Consider the following 15,561-nt stretch of genomic DNA (forward strand, 5'->3'; position numbering starts at 1 on the left):
AGATATATCAATATTTTTTAATTATTGTTGTTGTTGTTGTCATCCCCCTCTTCTTCCTCATCATCATCAACATTATTTACATATGCAATATATATAATCTCTCTTATAATCTTCACATGTTTATGTTTTATTTTATTATAATTTTTTTTTTTCTATTTTCTTATTCTCCTACATGTTGCTTAGTTCTGATTCAATTTTACAAAATGGCTAATTATAAATAGAATTGCTAAAATTTACATTTTTGATGTTCTAAGTCTCTTTGGTTTCAACTTTAAAGAATCCTATTATTCTAATTTCCTGATTTTTCTTTTGGTAGAAGGAGGAGAGTGTTTTTCAATTTTGTTCTTATACAGTTTTATTTTACCATTTATCTTCAAGTCAGGAAAGAATGCAACATTATCAAATATGTACTTGTCGAGATCTTTTCTTTAACCCTATTAATACCAAACTGCACATTAGTACAGATATAATACTGCAGCTGTTAAATATTAATCACAGAGCAGGCCCAACTCTCCATCAAATAAATTCAAAGAGATATGATTTTCATAAAACATTAAATTTAACTTTGCCAAATTTGTTTATTTTACTTAATTTACAATACATATATATATATATACATATATATATATATATATATATATATATATATATAGGCACAGTGTGGCTGTGTGGTAAGAAGCTTACTTCCCAACCACATGGTTCTGGGTTCAGTTCTACTGTGTGGTACCTTGGGCAAGTGTTTTGTACTATAGCCTCAGGCAAACCAAAGCCTTGTGAGTGGATTTGGTAGATGGAAACTGAAAGAAGCCTTTTGGATATATATATATATATGTATGTATGTATGTATGTATGTATGTATGTATGTATGTATGTATGTATGTATGTATGTATGCATGTATGTATGTATGTATGTATGTATGTATGTATGTATGTATGTATGAATGAATGAATATATTTGTGTGTGTGTGTTAGTGCTTGTCCCTGTATGTTGGTGTTTTCATCCTTGTAACTTAGTGGTTCAGCAAAAGAGACAGACAGAATGAATATTAGGCTTACAAAGAATAAGTCCTGGGGGTTGATTTGTTGAACTAAAGGTAGTACTCTAGCATGGCCACAGTCAAATGACTGAAACAAGTAAATGAAAGAAAGTAAATTAAAAAAGAACTTTAAATTTATCCAAAATTGAAACCTGAAGACATTCCTGGTTCTGTGATACAAATTAAATATAAATTAACACCTTCCATCAAAATTTACACTTTTACTCTTTTACTTGTTTCAGTCATTTGATTGTAGCCATGATGGAGCACCGCCTTTAGTCGAGCAAATCGAACCCATGACAATTCTTTGTAAGCCTAGTGCTTATTCTATCGGTCTCATTTGCCGGACCACTAAGTTACAAGGACATAAAAACACCAGCATTGGTTGTCAAGTGAGGTTGAGGGGACAAACACAGACACATAAACATATACGCACACATACATATATATATGCATATATACACGGGGGTTCTTTCAGTTTCTGTCTATCAAATCCATTCACAAGGCTTTGGTCGGCCTGAGGCTATAGTAGAAGACACTTGCCCAAGGTGCTACACAGTGGGACTAAACCTGGAACCATGTGGTTAGTAAGCAAGCTACTTACCACACAGCCACCGCTGCTTAATAATGACTGTCATTTTACGAAATTCTTCATTATTTTCAAAATTAATTAAAACAGAGTTTGTTTGTTTGAAAAAGGGATAGTAACAAAAGAGTTAAAATGGCAATATACTCAATGACATTGTTGCCAAACTGTATGGACATTGCCTATTGTTTGGTCATCATCAGTGATGCTAAGGTAACAGCTAGATTTTGTGGAAGCACATGGCCTAGTGGTTAGGGCAGCGGATTCGTAGTCGTGGGATTGCGGGTTCGAATCTCAGATCGGGGGATGTGTGTGTTTATGAGCGAAACACCTAATCTTCACATGGCTCTAGCAGAAGATAATGGTGAACTTCTGCTGACTCTTTCGCCACAACTTTGTCTCACTCTTTCCTCCTGCATCTTGCAGCTCACCTGCGACGGACTGGCGTCCCATCCCAGTGGGGAACCTATACACCAAGGAAACCGGGAAACCGGCCCTTATGAGCCAGGTATGGCTCGAGAAGGAACAGACAACTACAAACAGCTAGATTTTTTCCCTGAAGCCATAATCTTTGACCTGCTTCATGCAGAACTCATTCCAGGTGCAGATTCTCAGACCATCTTTTACATATAAGGTCATTGATTAGGCACATTAAAATGATGACGTGTGCCCATGTACACAAACACATATACATGCACACAAATGCTAGGAAGGGCATCTGGCTATAAAAACATCCCGAAAGATGCTGAAACATGATGCTGTCCTTTGTTTAATCAATTGCTGTTGTACCGTTCAAACTGTACCAGTGCGGAGAGGGAACATTAAATGATGATGATGCTGAGGTGGAGGATAATGGTGACGATGAGAATGATGGTGGGGATGATAATGATGATGATGAGGATGGGGAACAGCGGTCGTGGTTGTGTTGGTGTTTGTAGTGATGCAGTTGAGAATGATAATGATGATAATGATGCTTTATCAACGTTGATGGAAATATTCATACTATTTATAATACAGCGTCTTTTTTGCTAGATTATAACCAATTTAGAAAACCATTTTATATTTCAATTTTCTTTTATGTCTTTTTACTTACTATTCATTTTTCATAATTGTTGTATATTTATATTTATATGCACATATCTCTGATCTACACATCTCTTTTCTGTTCAATTTAATTATTTTTCATATCTTCTACTTAATTTTAATATAGAAGTTCTACTATCTTCTGAATCCATTATATATAATTATAAAAACAAATACATGCATATGAACAATAGATTAGAGTGACTGTTCATCTCATGATGTGTTACTGTATTTAATTGACTATTGTGGCATAAATATAGACATGCAAACTTTAGGCTAATTCTGTTTTGTAATAAGACTTCGATCTGATTTAGTTCTTCACTTTAACCTTTTAGCATTCAAATTACTCTATTAAAAGTATTGCTTCAAGATTTCAGTGATGTGATTGTTTAGGCTTAAAATGACATTGTAGGGTAGGTGTGGGAAGCTGGATCTGGTTAGTTTGAATGAAAAAATTATGTGGGCCAGATCTGGCCAATTTAAATATTAAAGGGTTAAAATTTGTTTTATATAAAAGTTAAAAACAAACTTCAGTGAGACTGGTGATCCTGATACAGCAAGAACGTGGCTGTGCGGTAAGTTCCTTGCTCACGAACCACATGGTTCCAGGTTCAGTCCCACTGTGTGGCAACTTGGGTAAATGTCTTCTGCTATAGCCTCGGGTTGACCAAAGTCTTGTGAGTGGATTTGGTAGAAGGAAACTGAAAGAAGCCCATTGTATATATATATATGTATGTGTGTGTGTATATATTTGTCTGTCTGTGTTTGTCCCCCCAACATTGCTTGACAACCGATGCTGGTGTGTTTACATCCCCTGTAACTTAGCGGTTTGACAAAAATCAATTACTGATTGAGTAAATAGATCCATGAAAAAACTTATAATGTTGATCAGAAATGCCAAATTTGCTAATATAAAGGAATATATTCCAACCATTATTTATACTTTTTCTTGTATACCACTCTGTGTAAAAGACTAATGCAACCCTGAATTCCCTATATAAAATGGTGATGAATTATAACTTTGCACCCTGCCATGAGCATACTCAGTATTCTTTACTAATCTAAAAATGATTTGTTAGCTTGGCATATTTGTATTAATAGAGTGCTTATGAAGTATTTTGCCCTGATAGGTAACCCTTATTGATAACTTTCTCTGTCTGTCTTTCTACCCATGCTTGCATGGAAAACAGTCATTACATGATGATGATATATACACACATCTGATATGATTTTTAATCTTCCACACATGCATTTTGAGTTGGATGATGTTTTTCAGGACCGTATGTCAGCACTTGTGTTCCTTTGTTATCTTCCTCATTGGAATTTGAACACCTGAGATCATCTATTATCAGATAGTCCCATGTATTTCATAATATCTCTCTTCTGTAGTTTTCTTCCATTCACTCTACTTAACAATTTTCTAGCCAACAGTCTTTTTAGCATACAAATCCTCTGTCTGTCCTTGCACAAGATTCTCTCAAGCACACTATATCATATTCATTTTGTATCCGATTTCTCTCTCACTTCTTTTGTTTTCTGTCATTCATGCACACTAACATTGCACACCCAGCAGAACATGCTTGCCTTATTTCTTTCCAACATTTGCACATTTTCTGCATTCAAAACCAATGTTAGGATTCCATGCAACATTGCACATCGTAATGTGAATCTTCATATCCATACATTGTTCATAACAATTTATACTGGATTACATTACATATCACTATATAATCTAAATGTGTCATAAATTCTTAGAGCAAATATGAGTTTATAGTAGAAACTCTGGAATATACAAGAACATAGAACTTGAATGAATAGATAACGTATAATTAATACGTAATCTTTATCTGATTGTGCAGGAACATTTAGACTGATGATGTTTAACTGTGAGAGCAACCCTGCTTCAGCAGTTCTATTATCTTTACACACACACACCTCATACATACACACACACATGCATATACATACAAGGGTGTGCTAGAGAGTTCCTAGCTTTGGGTACATGAAAATGCAGGAGAATCAGTTAATCATGATTTTATTCCACTTATTCCCTTCTCAGATTCGTACACTTATTGCAGTGGTCCTTCAGTTATTCTAAGTTCTTTAAAAGAACTTGGAAGGTTGGGTCTCCAGCCAGGTTTTATTGCAATAAAGTGGAGGTGCAATGGCCCAGTGGTTAGGGCAGCGGACTCGCGGACATAGGATCGTGGTTTCGATTCCCAGATCGGGCGTTGTGAGTGTTTATTGAGGGAAAACACCTAAAGCTCCACGAGGCTCCGGCAGGGGATGGTGGTGATCCCTGCTGTACTCTTTCACCACAACTTTCTCTCACTCTTACTTCCTGTTTCTGTTGTACCTGTATTTCAAAGGGCCGGCCTTGTCACTCTCTGTGTCATGCTGAATATCCCTGAGAACTACGTTAAGGGTACACGTGTCTGTGGAGTGCTCAGCCACTTACACGTTACTTTCACGAGCAGGCTGTTCCGTTGATTCGGATCAACCAGAACACTCATCGTTGTAACCGACGGAGTGCTTCGATTGCAATACTCTTGAAGCCAGAAACTTTTCAGGTACACACACACACACACATACACCCAGGCACGTGCACATATGTAGCTAGCTAGGCAGACAGACATAATAATTATTGTGCTTGACATTTCAAATTTAGTTATGAATGAACACATGTAGACATTTATGCATGCACACATATGCACATACACATATGCACATATGCATATGCACTTACTCATATGCACATACACATGCACACACACTAAATATATATTTAAACAGTGGCTGTGTCTGTACATTGTTAAGAAAACTTAATTTTGGGAGTATACTTATGTTCCTGTTGTCTTTCCCAAGGTCAGCCCTGAGAAAGCTTACCTATGATTAATTGCATTCCAGCCTTACCATCACTTTAATCAGATACATAGTACCCTCTACAGTATTAAGCTGTGTCACTTTTGCAAGACAGCAAGTTGTGGCTTTTAAGGAATATTTGGTTGGTATTTCTAGCAATTGAAGTGCTGGTGTTTATTGATAGTAATGAGTATGTATATTTAGAGAAGCACTCCGTCGGTTGCGACGATGAGGGTCCCAGCTGATACAATCAACAGAGCAGCTTACTCATGAAATTAATGTGCAAGTGACTGAGCACTCCACAAACACGTGTACTCTTAACGTAGTTCTTGGAGAGAATCAGTGTGACACAGAGTGTGACAAGGCTGGCCTTTTGAAATACATGTACTACTCATTTTTGCCAGCTGAGTGAACTGGGTCAACGTGAAATAAAGTGTCTTGCTCAAGGACAGAAAGCGATGCTGGGAATTGAACTCACGACCTTGCGATCAGGAGCCGAATGCCCTAACCACTAAATCATGCACCTTCACTCACACACACACACATATATATATATATATTATATATTGATCATTCATTTTTATACTTTTTGAGATCTAGTTATAAGTTATATGTTTTATAAAAATATATATTATTTGTTATTTATATATTGGTTTATGTCTATCAATGTTTGAGTCGTATAATAGTGGTTTTATCTTTAATTTATAATTCATATATATATATATATGTGTATGTGTGTGTGTGTAGCTTGGATGTAATTTAATGTGATATTCAAGGTTGTTTGAAGTTGAATGAGTCTTTGTTAAAAAGCAGTGATGTTTCTTGTAGTGTAAAACAGAAAATCACTTCCATAACCAATTGTGCCACTGAAGCAGTTACATAATACTTGCATGCTATTTACACCATGTTCTGGTTAAATAACACACAAGTATTTAGAGATAACAAGGGATTGACAAAATTGTTTACACTTTGCAAAATATGACTTATAATGCTTGATTGAGATCTTTATGATCTAAGTTCAAATCCCGCCAATATAGAATTGCCTTTTATCCTTCTGAGATTAATAACTGAAAGTACCTGTCAAGTGCCATTTTTACGTGTGAAAGCCATCATCATCATCACCATTTAACATCTGCTTTGCTTTCCATGCTGGCATGGATAAGATTGTTTGACAAGGAACAAAGTGAGCAACAGGGCTGTGTCAAGCTCTAGCATCAGCTTTGGTGGGGTTTCATTGGAGCTTGATGCAACCCGGCAATTTGCTTCCAGTGGAGAGTATTTAGGTTTTTGAGTAATTATCTTCTAACTTTACCTTGTTTCCATGATTGAACTGTGGCCATGCTGGGGCAATGCTTTGAATGGTTTAATCAAATAAATCAATCCCAGTACTAATTTTATAAGTTTGGCATTCATTCTATTTATTCTCTTATAAGGCACTAGCAGTATCGCCTGGCGTTGCTCGGCTTTGTAAGGGAAATAACTATATAAGCATTTTTAGAGAGTTACTTCCCTTATAGATGCCAATTCGGGCTTTCTTAGCCATTTCTGTTTTGGTGTCTTCAAGCCATGAAGTCGTTGTTCTAAAAGAATGCTGGTCTCCTTGACAACGCTTTACGACATTGATTTCCTTACACTCCCTTCCCCACAGCTTCACGGGGGAGGGAAGAAGGGGGAGAAGCAAACAGGTGCAGGTGTGACCATGGACGCCAACTCCACCGCCATCGACACACGAAAAATTATGCATTAAAATGGAATAAAAAATGATGTTAAATTATTTTTAAAATCGTAGACTCATCGTAGATGCGCGCTAATACTCAGATGGGCTCGATATGAATCACGACTATAAGATACCCGAATTTGGTTAAACTGCACCGCAAAATGTGGGATTAGTTAGGAATCTAAATCGAAGGGGACAGACACTCACACAACTACAGTTTTATATATATAGATTAGTCAGTTTGAGACTCATCATCATCATCAACATCGTTTAGCATCTGCTTTTCATGTTAGCATGGGTTGGAAAGTTTGACTGGAGTCAGCCAGAAAACTATACCAGGCTACTCTATATATTAACAAAACAATTTCCCAAGGTGCTGCTCAGTAGGACTGAACAAGGAACTAACTAGATGTTAGCAAAATGAACTTTCGAATTATACAGCCATAGTAGCACCTTTGTAAAAAAAAACAAAAAAACTTTATATATTCTCCCCCAAATTCCATTTCAAACACATGTCTCACTATGAAATTAATGTGTATTGCTCACCTGTCAGGTAGTATTAGGTGAGACCTTGAACTGAAGAGAAATTGATTTGTTTCTTTTTGCTTTCAAAAAGGTGAGAAAGAAACTGAGAAAGTCTGAAGTAAAATGAATAAAGAATAGCTGTGTGGTTTGGAAGTTCACATCCCAGCCACACAGATTCAGGTTCCATCCCAGTCAATGACATCTTGTGTAAGTGTCTTTTACAATAGCCCTGGGTTGACCAAATTTTGAGAAAGGATTTGGTAGTTAGAAAACAAAGGACAAAACATACATACATATAATGCATGTATGTGAACATACACAGACGCATATGCATGTGTCTGTGCATGGCTGTTGCTATGTGTGTCTGTATCTCTCTGCCTTGAAATTCAACAACATTTATAAATGAGTGCTATAACTATACAAGCAGTGTTCTTTTATTTCTGTGAAAAACCATCTGTTTTCTGGGTGACAATTACATGGAAACAGGGGAGGGTTGCCAACAAGAATACCATATATTCTTATAGAATATTTGGGTCATAACTTGCTCAAATATTCTATGTGTTTTATGCTAAAACTAACCAGATGCACCCTCTCACACCTACCCTACAATGTCATTCTAAGAATATGCAATCACATCATTGAAACCTTGAAGCTAAGAGATACTCATATACTTGTTTCAGTCATTTGACTCTGGCCATGATGGAGCATCACCCTTAGTCAAGCAAATCAACCCCAAGACTTATTCTTTGTAAGTCTAGTACTTATTCTATCGGTAACTTTTGCCGAACGGCTAAGTTACAGGGACATAAACACACCAGCATCGGTTGTCAAGCAATTTTGGGGGGACAAACACAGACACACAAACATATATACACACAAACACACACACACACATATATATATATAAATATACAACAGGCTTCTTTCAGTTTCTGTCTACCGAACCCACTCACAAGGCTTTGGTCGGCCCGAGACTATAGTAGAAGACATTTGCCCAAAGTACCACACAGTGGGACTGAACCTGGAACCATGTGGTTGGTTAGCAAGTTACTTATCACATAGCCGCCCCTGCACCTTAATTCAGATCAATATAAATAAACAATACACTTGACAAAGAAATCTGAATACTAAAGGGTTAATAAGTGATTTGTGTGAAGAAAGTCCCCTTTGTTAGTTGGTTGCTGTTTATGCATTTATTGGTTGCTGCTTCTCATTTCAAGGGAGACAACCATCTCGCCAGGAATTAATTTTATTTCTTGTTACTGATGTAAGTTTAAAGGAGTGAAGTACATCACATATTTTTGATGAATCTATTCAATATATATTGAAGTTATAAAGTTTTTAATATCTAATGTATAGAAGTCACCATTTCAATACAACTGAATCTTATCAGTACGAAGTGGTTAATATCTTTTAGAGAGTACTGCAAGTATGCCAGTACCACCGCCATTCTTTTATTATTTAATCTTTATTCGCTTCAGTCATTTGACTGTACTCATGCTGGAGCACCACCGTTAGTTGAGCAAATCGATGCCAGGACTTATTTGTTGTAAGCCTAGTACTATCAGTCTCTTTTGCCGAACCGCTAACTTACGGGGACGTAAACACACCAGCATTGGTTGTCAAGCAAAGCTGGGGAGAAAAATACAGACAGAAACATATACAGACACACACACACACATACACACTCATATATTTATATGATACGCTTCTTTCAGTTTCCGTCTATCAAATCCAATCACAAGGCTTTGGTCAACCCAAGGATATAGTAGACAACACTTGCCCAAGGTGCCACGCAGTGGGACTGAACCTGGAATCATGCAGTTGGTAAGCAAGCTGCTTACCACACAGCCATGCCTGTGCCTATTATTTGCACTACAAAAGAAAAATCCATTTTGGAACAGAGATAGCTGAGAGTGATGTTTGGTAGAAACACTTGACTCCAAGAAACTAGTTTTCAAACAACAAACAATTAGTGGCAGATGGTCATGTGAATATAGGTAGTAGCTTAAGGCAAAATATGAGTACTATCCTGTACTTCAGTTAATCCCAACAAAGTCTGGTTAAGCTTGTGGATATGATAAAGTTACACAATCCAATTTACAACATTATGGAAATATATAGGAGTAAGAATACATAAATACATACAATATATATATATATATAAATATATTTGTATGTATGTATGCATGCACGTACATATGTATGTATGCACATACATACATATATATGTGTGTATGTATGTTTGTATATGTATGTACACATGTATATATTCATGTAATATTTATATATATATATATATATATATACATATATCAGATTTCATCATATATATTTATGTGTGTTGGGGTGTAAACTTAAGTGTGTATATATATATATATATATGTATATATATATATATGCATATACACACACGTAAATTTACACACACACACATAAATATATATGATAAAATATTGTAAATATCAATGCAAAGAAGATATCAAATAAATGTAAACATATTCTTAGGAAATTTGTTTCTGAGTTGCTAAGTTGTGATGATGATGATGATGATGCTGATAATAATAATAATAATAATAATAATAATAATAATAATAATAATAATAATAATAATAATAATGGTGGTGGTTGTAGTAGTAGTAGTCGTAGTAGTAGTAGTAGTAGTAGTAGTTGTAGTAGTAGTAGTAGTAGTAGTAGTAGTAGTAGTAGTAGTAGTAGTAGTAGTATCTATTACCTCTGAGAAAAGGAATGGTAAATCGCCTTTGAAATCAGCAAAGAATTAGGAGCAGATGTTAGCAAGAACAGACTTAGGTTGCGGATGCATTGCAGAGTGGAGTAGGTCATGCTGAACTTGCTTTAGTTAATCCCAAGAAAATTCTGATTAAGCAAAGAAATGATTGAAGATGAAGGAAAAGATGAGTAGAAAGAGAGCAAGACCATGAGACATGAGGAGAGAGAGAGAGAGAGAGAGAGAGAGGGGGCGAGAGTGGTGGATGAGACAGTGATAGAGATAGATATAAAAGGGAGAGATAATGAGAGAGAGAGAAAGTGAGGGAGAGAGAGAGAGAGAATGAGATAGGCCTTAGCAGCATGACCGTTTCTAATCCATGCCAGCATGAAAAATTGGTGATTGCATAATGTATCATGATACAGATGTCAGATATGGATATTGGATATTAAGACAGTGTTGAAGTTGCTGTTGTTGCTGTTGTTGTTGTTGTTGGTGATGGTGATGGTTATGGTAGATTTATTATTAGTAATGTTGTTGTTGTTGCTGTTGGTAGAGCTGTGGTGGTGGTAGCGGGGTTAAAGATATCGTTGGTAGTAATGTTGATACTAGTGTACACATAGAGATAGTCGTAGTGGTGATGGTGGTGGTGGTGATCATAGTAGTAGTAGTAGTAATAACAGCAATAGCAGTGTTTAAGATCGTCCTGTTGTTGGCTGTATGACGGCTCACATTAGAGGCCAGTAGAATACTGACCCAGATGAAATATCGTTTGTTAATAAAATTGATGAGAAGAAGGCAATGGAGTTCGGAAATAAACAAGACGAAGACTGCACAAATCAAATTATTCACAAACATAATAGTCTTACATATGAATAGCAGTAAGTTCTAAAACCTCAACCAAATGAAATTATCGAAGCAATTACTGAACAAAAACTTCCTATAGGAGTGTTTTAAATGTAAAATAAATCAAGAAAGGGATGTAACTCCTGTATGATCAGTTGATTGCATTATTTGAGTAGTATGAAGAATATAGACTAAAGTGTATCTGACTTTTAAAGCCAACTGATAACAACAACTGACATGTTTCAATTTTATTAGATCTCCTCAGTGAAATATATTTTCATTGGGCATCGAATTCATTTGGCCCAGACTTTAATTTCTTTTTGTGTCTTGTCTCGGGTAAGATACAGTTTTTCTCGGTTCATCTTCAAATATTTATGTCAATATTTTTTTTTTTTGTTTTAGGGCCATCTGCACTTATTTTACAGGCATTGGTAATCTTTAATGCTTCATTTGTAATCCTGTCCCAGCCTATTATTAATATCTGGCCATTCGTTTTGAGGTGTTTGTGTTTTATTTTAAGTAAAACATGAATGTAACTAGTTTAGTCGTTTAGCACCGACATTGACATTACGTCGAACCAGAAGATGCAGCAAATGTTTCTCAAGCACCCGGGGTGGATAACACCGATCATATTCCTGTTTCCCTTTACCGGCCAGCAGTGAGCTGACAGAATCGTTAGCACGCCGGACGAAACGCTTAGCGTTATTTCGCCTGTCTTATGTTCTGAGTTCAAATTCCGCCGAGGTCGACTTTGCCTTTCGTCCTTTCGGGACTATCCCCCTCTCCCAAATTTCAGGCCTTGTGCCTATAATAGAAAGGATTGTGAGCCATCAATTAGAACATGTGTGAATGATCGACACCATTTCCTACTGACCATAAAATAGCCGATCTTATTGAACGATCTACTGACTGATGAAATGTATGTGAGCTTAAAGATGCAGTTCTGAAGAAATGTAGTATCTACAATGAAACATTTCAAAAGCCTGCCCTTCTATTCAGTACCTCTAAATATTTCAACTCTCAACAAATGGTGACCATCTACAAATCTCAAATGAGACCTCCAACAGAATGCTACTCTCAGAGACAGCCTGAATCCTATTCTTAGTAGGATTCACCGAACTAACTGGCACTCAATCATGGATAGACGAGTTCCACCCTCTGTCTCCCCCTGCTTCTCTCTTTCTTCAATTACCACAATAACGGAGTTCAATCAGTTGGTTCTTCTGTACTTTTACAAATCAAATATTCCCGATCATCTCGTCTTCCTAGCTATCATCATTCTTCTTGCGTCCAATTTTCCCGGCTCTGCACTATTCCCTAAAACATTGACCTTCTGCTATTTCGCTTGCACGGGTTGACCTGTGACTATGTAAATGGAACATAAACGAAATCGAACACACCAATTGCAATTAGTCTGCAATTGTCATGAAAACAGAACCAGTATCTTCAGATTCAGTATGTAAATAAGAAGCATTTGTTCATCCATAAACGAGCAGGATGTTCAGCATTACTTTTCATCATATCATAGATTTATTTTTTCATAAATTTTTACATAATCAATATTATCAGACCTGGACTTAGCAGTCAAGTCCTTACTTTACAAGAGCATATAACAACAGACGTTGGATACGACTAGAATATACCATTTCACAGCATTCATCTTTCACCACATCATCGGCTAGATTTCTTGCATAGCTCTGAATGGCGGTAACCTTGCAGTGGTTTGAGCTCTGAATATCCACTGGCGAGGTGGCAGAATCGTTAGCACACCGGTCGAAATGCTTAGCAGTATTTCGTCTGACGCTACGTTCTGAGTTCAAATTCCACCGAGGTCGACTTTGCCTTTCATCCTTTCGGGGTCGATAAATTAAGTACCAGTTACGCAAGGGGTGATGTAATCGACTTAATCCCTTTGTCTGTCCATGTTTGTCCTCTCTGTGTTTAGCCCCTTGTGGGTAGTAAAGAAATAGAATATCCACTGAACGGGTCCCATCTTAACAATCTGCTAACCTTGTCTTTTGCAATTACCAGAGCTACACTTTTGATATCGAACTTCTAGCGTACGGATTACAGAATAGTCGAACAATAATTTGTGCTTTGGTGACCAGATACAGCCTAACAACAGCAATGTCCAGGTGATAGCTTCTCTTTGCTCTCAAGCAATTTTGATATTTCACGAATGGTAAATTCTAAGCTCAACATCAGTCCAAAACATCGGATTCGAGTTGACTATCGTTCCTGTCAGTGTGCCTGCCTCTCTGTCTGTTTCTCTCTCTCTCTCTCTCTTTCACTATGTATATATGTGTGTCTGTGTGTGTGCGCGCGCCGGTAATATAGTCGTAGATATATACGTTGCTATGTGTGTGCGTGTTTATGTTTATATATATATATATATATATATATATATAATATAATATATATATTATATTATATATGTGTGTGTGTGTGTGTGTATACATACACACACACAACAAATATATAGATAGATAGATAGACAGACAGGTAGGCAGGCAGGCAGGCAGGCAGGTAAGCAGATTGATAGATAGACAGACAGACAGACAGATAAATAGATATGAAATATGTGTGTGTATGTATGAGTGTACGTATAAAACACGCACATATATAAATGCAATTTAAAATACAAGGGAATGATTAATATTGATTTATTGGAGCGTGAAAAGAGTAAGACTCATCGGATTCTGTACATTATCAACAGTAAAGAATTTACAACGGTGTAGGTGCCGCCCGAGGGAGGTTAATTGGTACACAACATATCTACAGCTTGAAGCCTGCAAGGATTCTCAAAAGTTGTATTCAGATTTTGACATTTCCATCTGTTTCCACAGAGCCAGTGCTGTCAAAGGGGGGAACCAGAATTGAAGATGATCATGATCATGATGATGATGATGATGATGATGGTGATGGTGGTGGTGGTGGTTGTGGTGTTGTTGCTGTTGCTGCTGAAGACGATGATGATGATGATGATGATGATGATGATGATGATGATGGTGTTCATCGTTCTGGTATTTGTGGGAGTGATGGCAGTATTCTTGGTTTGGTGGTGATAGTTATTATTTTATGATAAATATTTATATGTTATTTATTTTAATGACGAGATAAGGAATATATATATATATATATATATATATATATATATATATATATATATATATATATATATATATATATATATATATATCTATATATATATATATAGATATATATATATATATATATATATATATAACTAATTTGGAAATGGATGCGTGGCGTTCAAACGTATTATGATATAAATAATATATATATATGTATGTATGTATATGTATATATGTATTATATACATATATGTACGTACTTACACACACACACAAACACACAAACACACACACACAAATATATATATATATATATATATATATATATATATATATATATATACATATATATATAGTATTGATAAAAATGGTATTTAAAGACAACAAAAGAATGAATGAGATCTCGATATTATCTAAATAGAGGAATGTATCTGTAAAAGTAATATGTGACATATCTGTAAAAGTGATTGTGACAATTATTCGGTAGCGATGATAAAACTCCGAGTTCGTATGCCGAAGTGGAAATTTCATAGCATTTTTTCCGATGGCCGGATAACTGAAGAGATGGCGGCGTGGATTCCACCTCGCATACGAACTCGGAGTTTTATCATGGCTACCGAATAATTGTCACATATCACTTTTACAGATATATGTATATATATATATATATATATATATTATATATAGATATATATATATAATATATATATATATATATTATATATATAATATATTATATATTATATATATATATTAATATATATATATAATATATATATATATACACGCGGGCCTACAGTGAGATTTAGCACATTCTATGCAGGGACGTTGGAAGACATGTTTGGGCGCCAATATTCTCAGGAAAAATTTCTAGTCATGCTCTTTATACTCAATATGTCTGTAAACACATTAGTCTATGAATGACCCAGTCAGATCGTAAAATGTCTCTGGTTTTGCGTTGTCTTATGTTGAGAATACAACATATATATATCATATGTATGTATGTATGTATGTATGTATGTATGTATGTATGTATGTATGTATGTATGTATGCATGCATGCATGCATGCATGCATGCACAT

This window comes from Octopus sinensis, linkage group LG10 (genome assembly GCF_006345805.1).
Source record: "Octopus sinensis linkage group LG10, ASM634580v1, whole genome shotgun sequence".
NCBI lineage: Eukaryota > Metazoa > Mollusca > Cephalopoda > Octopoda > Octopodidae > Octopus > Octopus sinensis.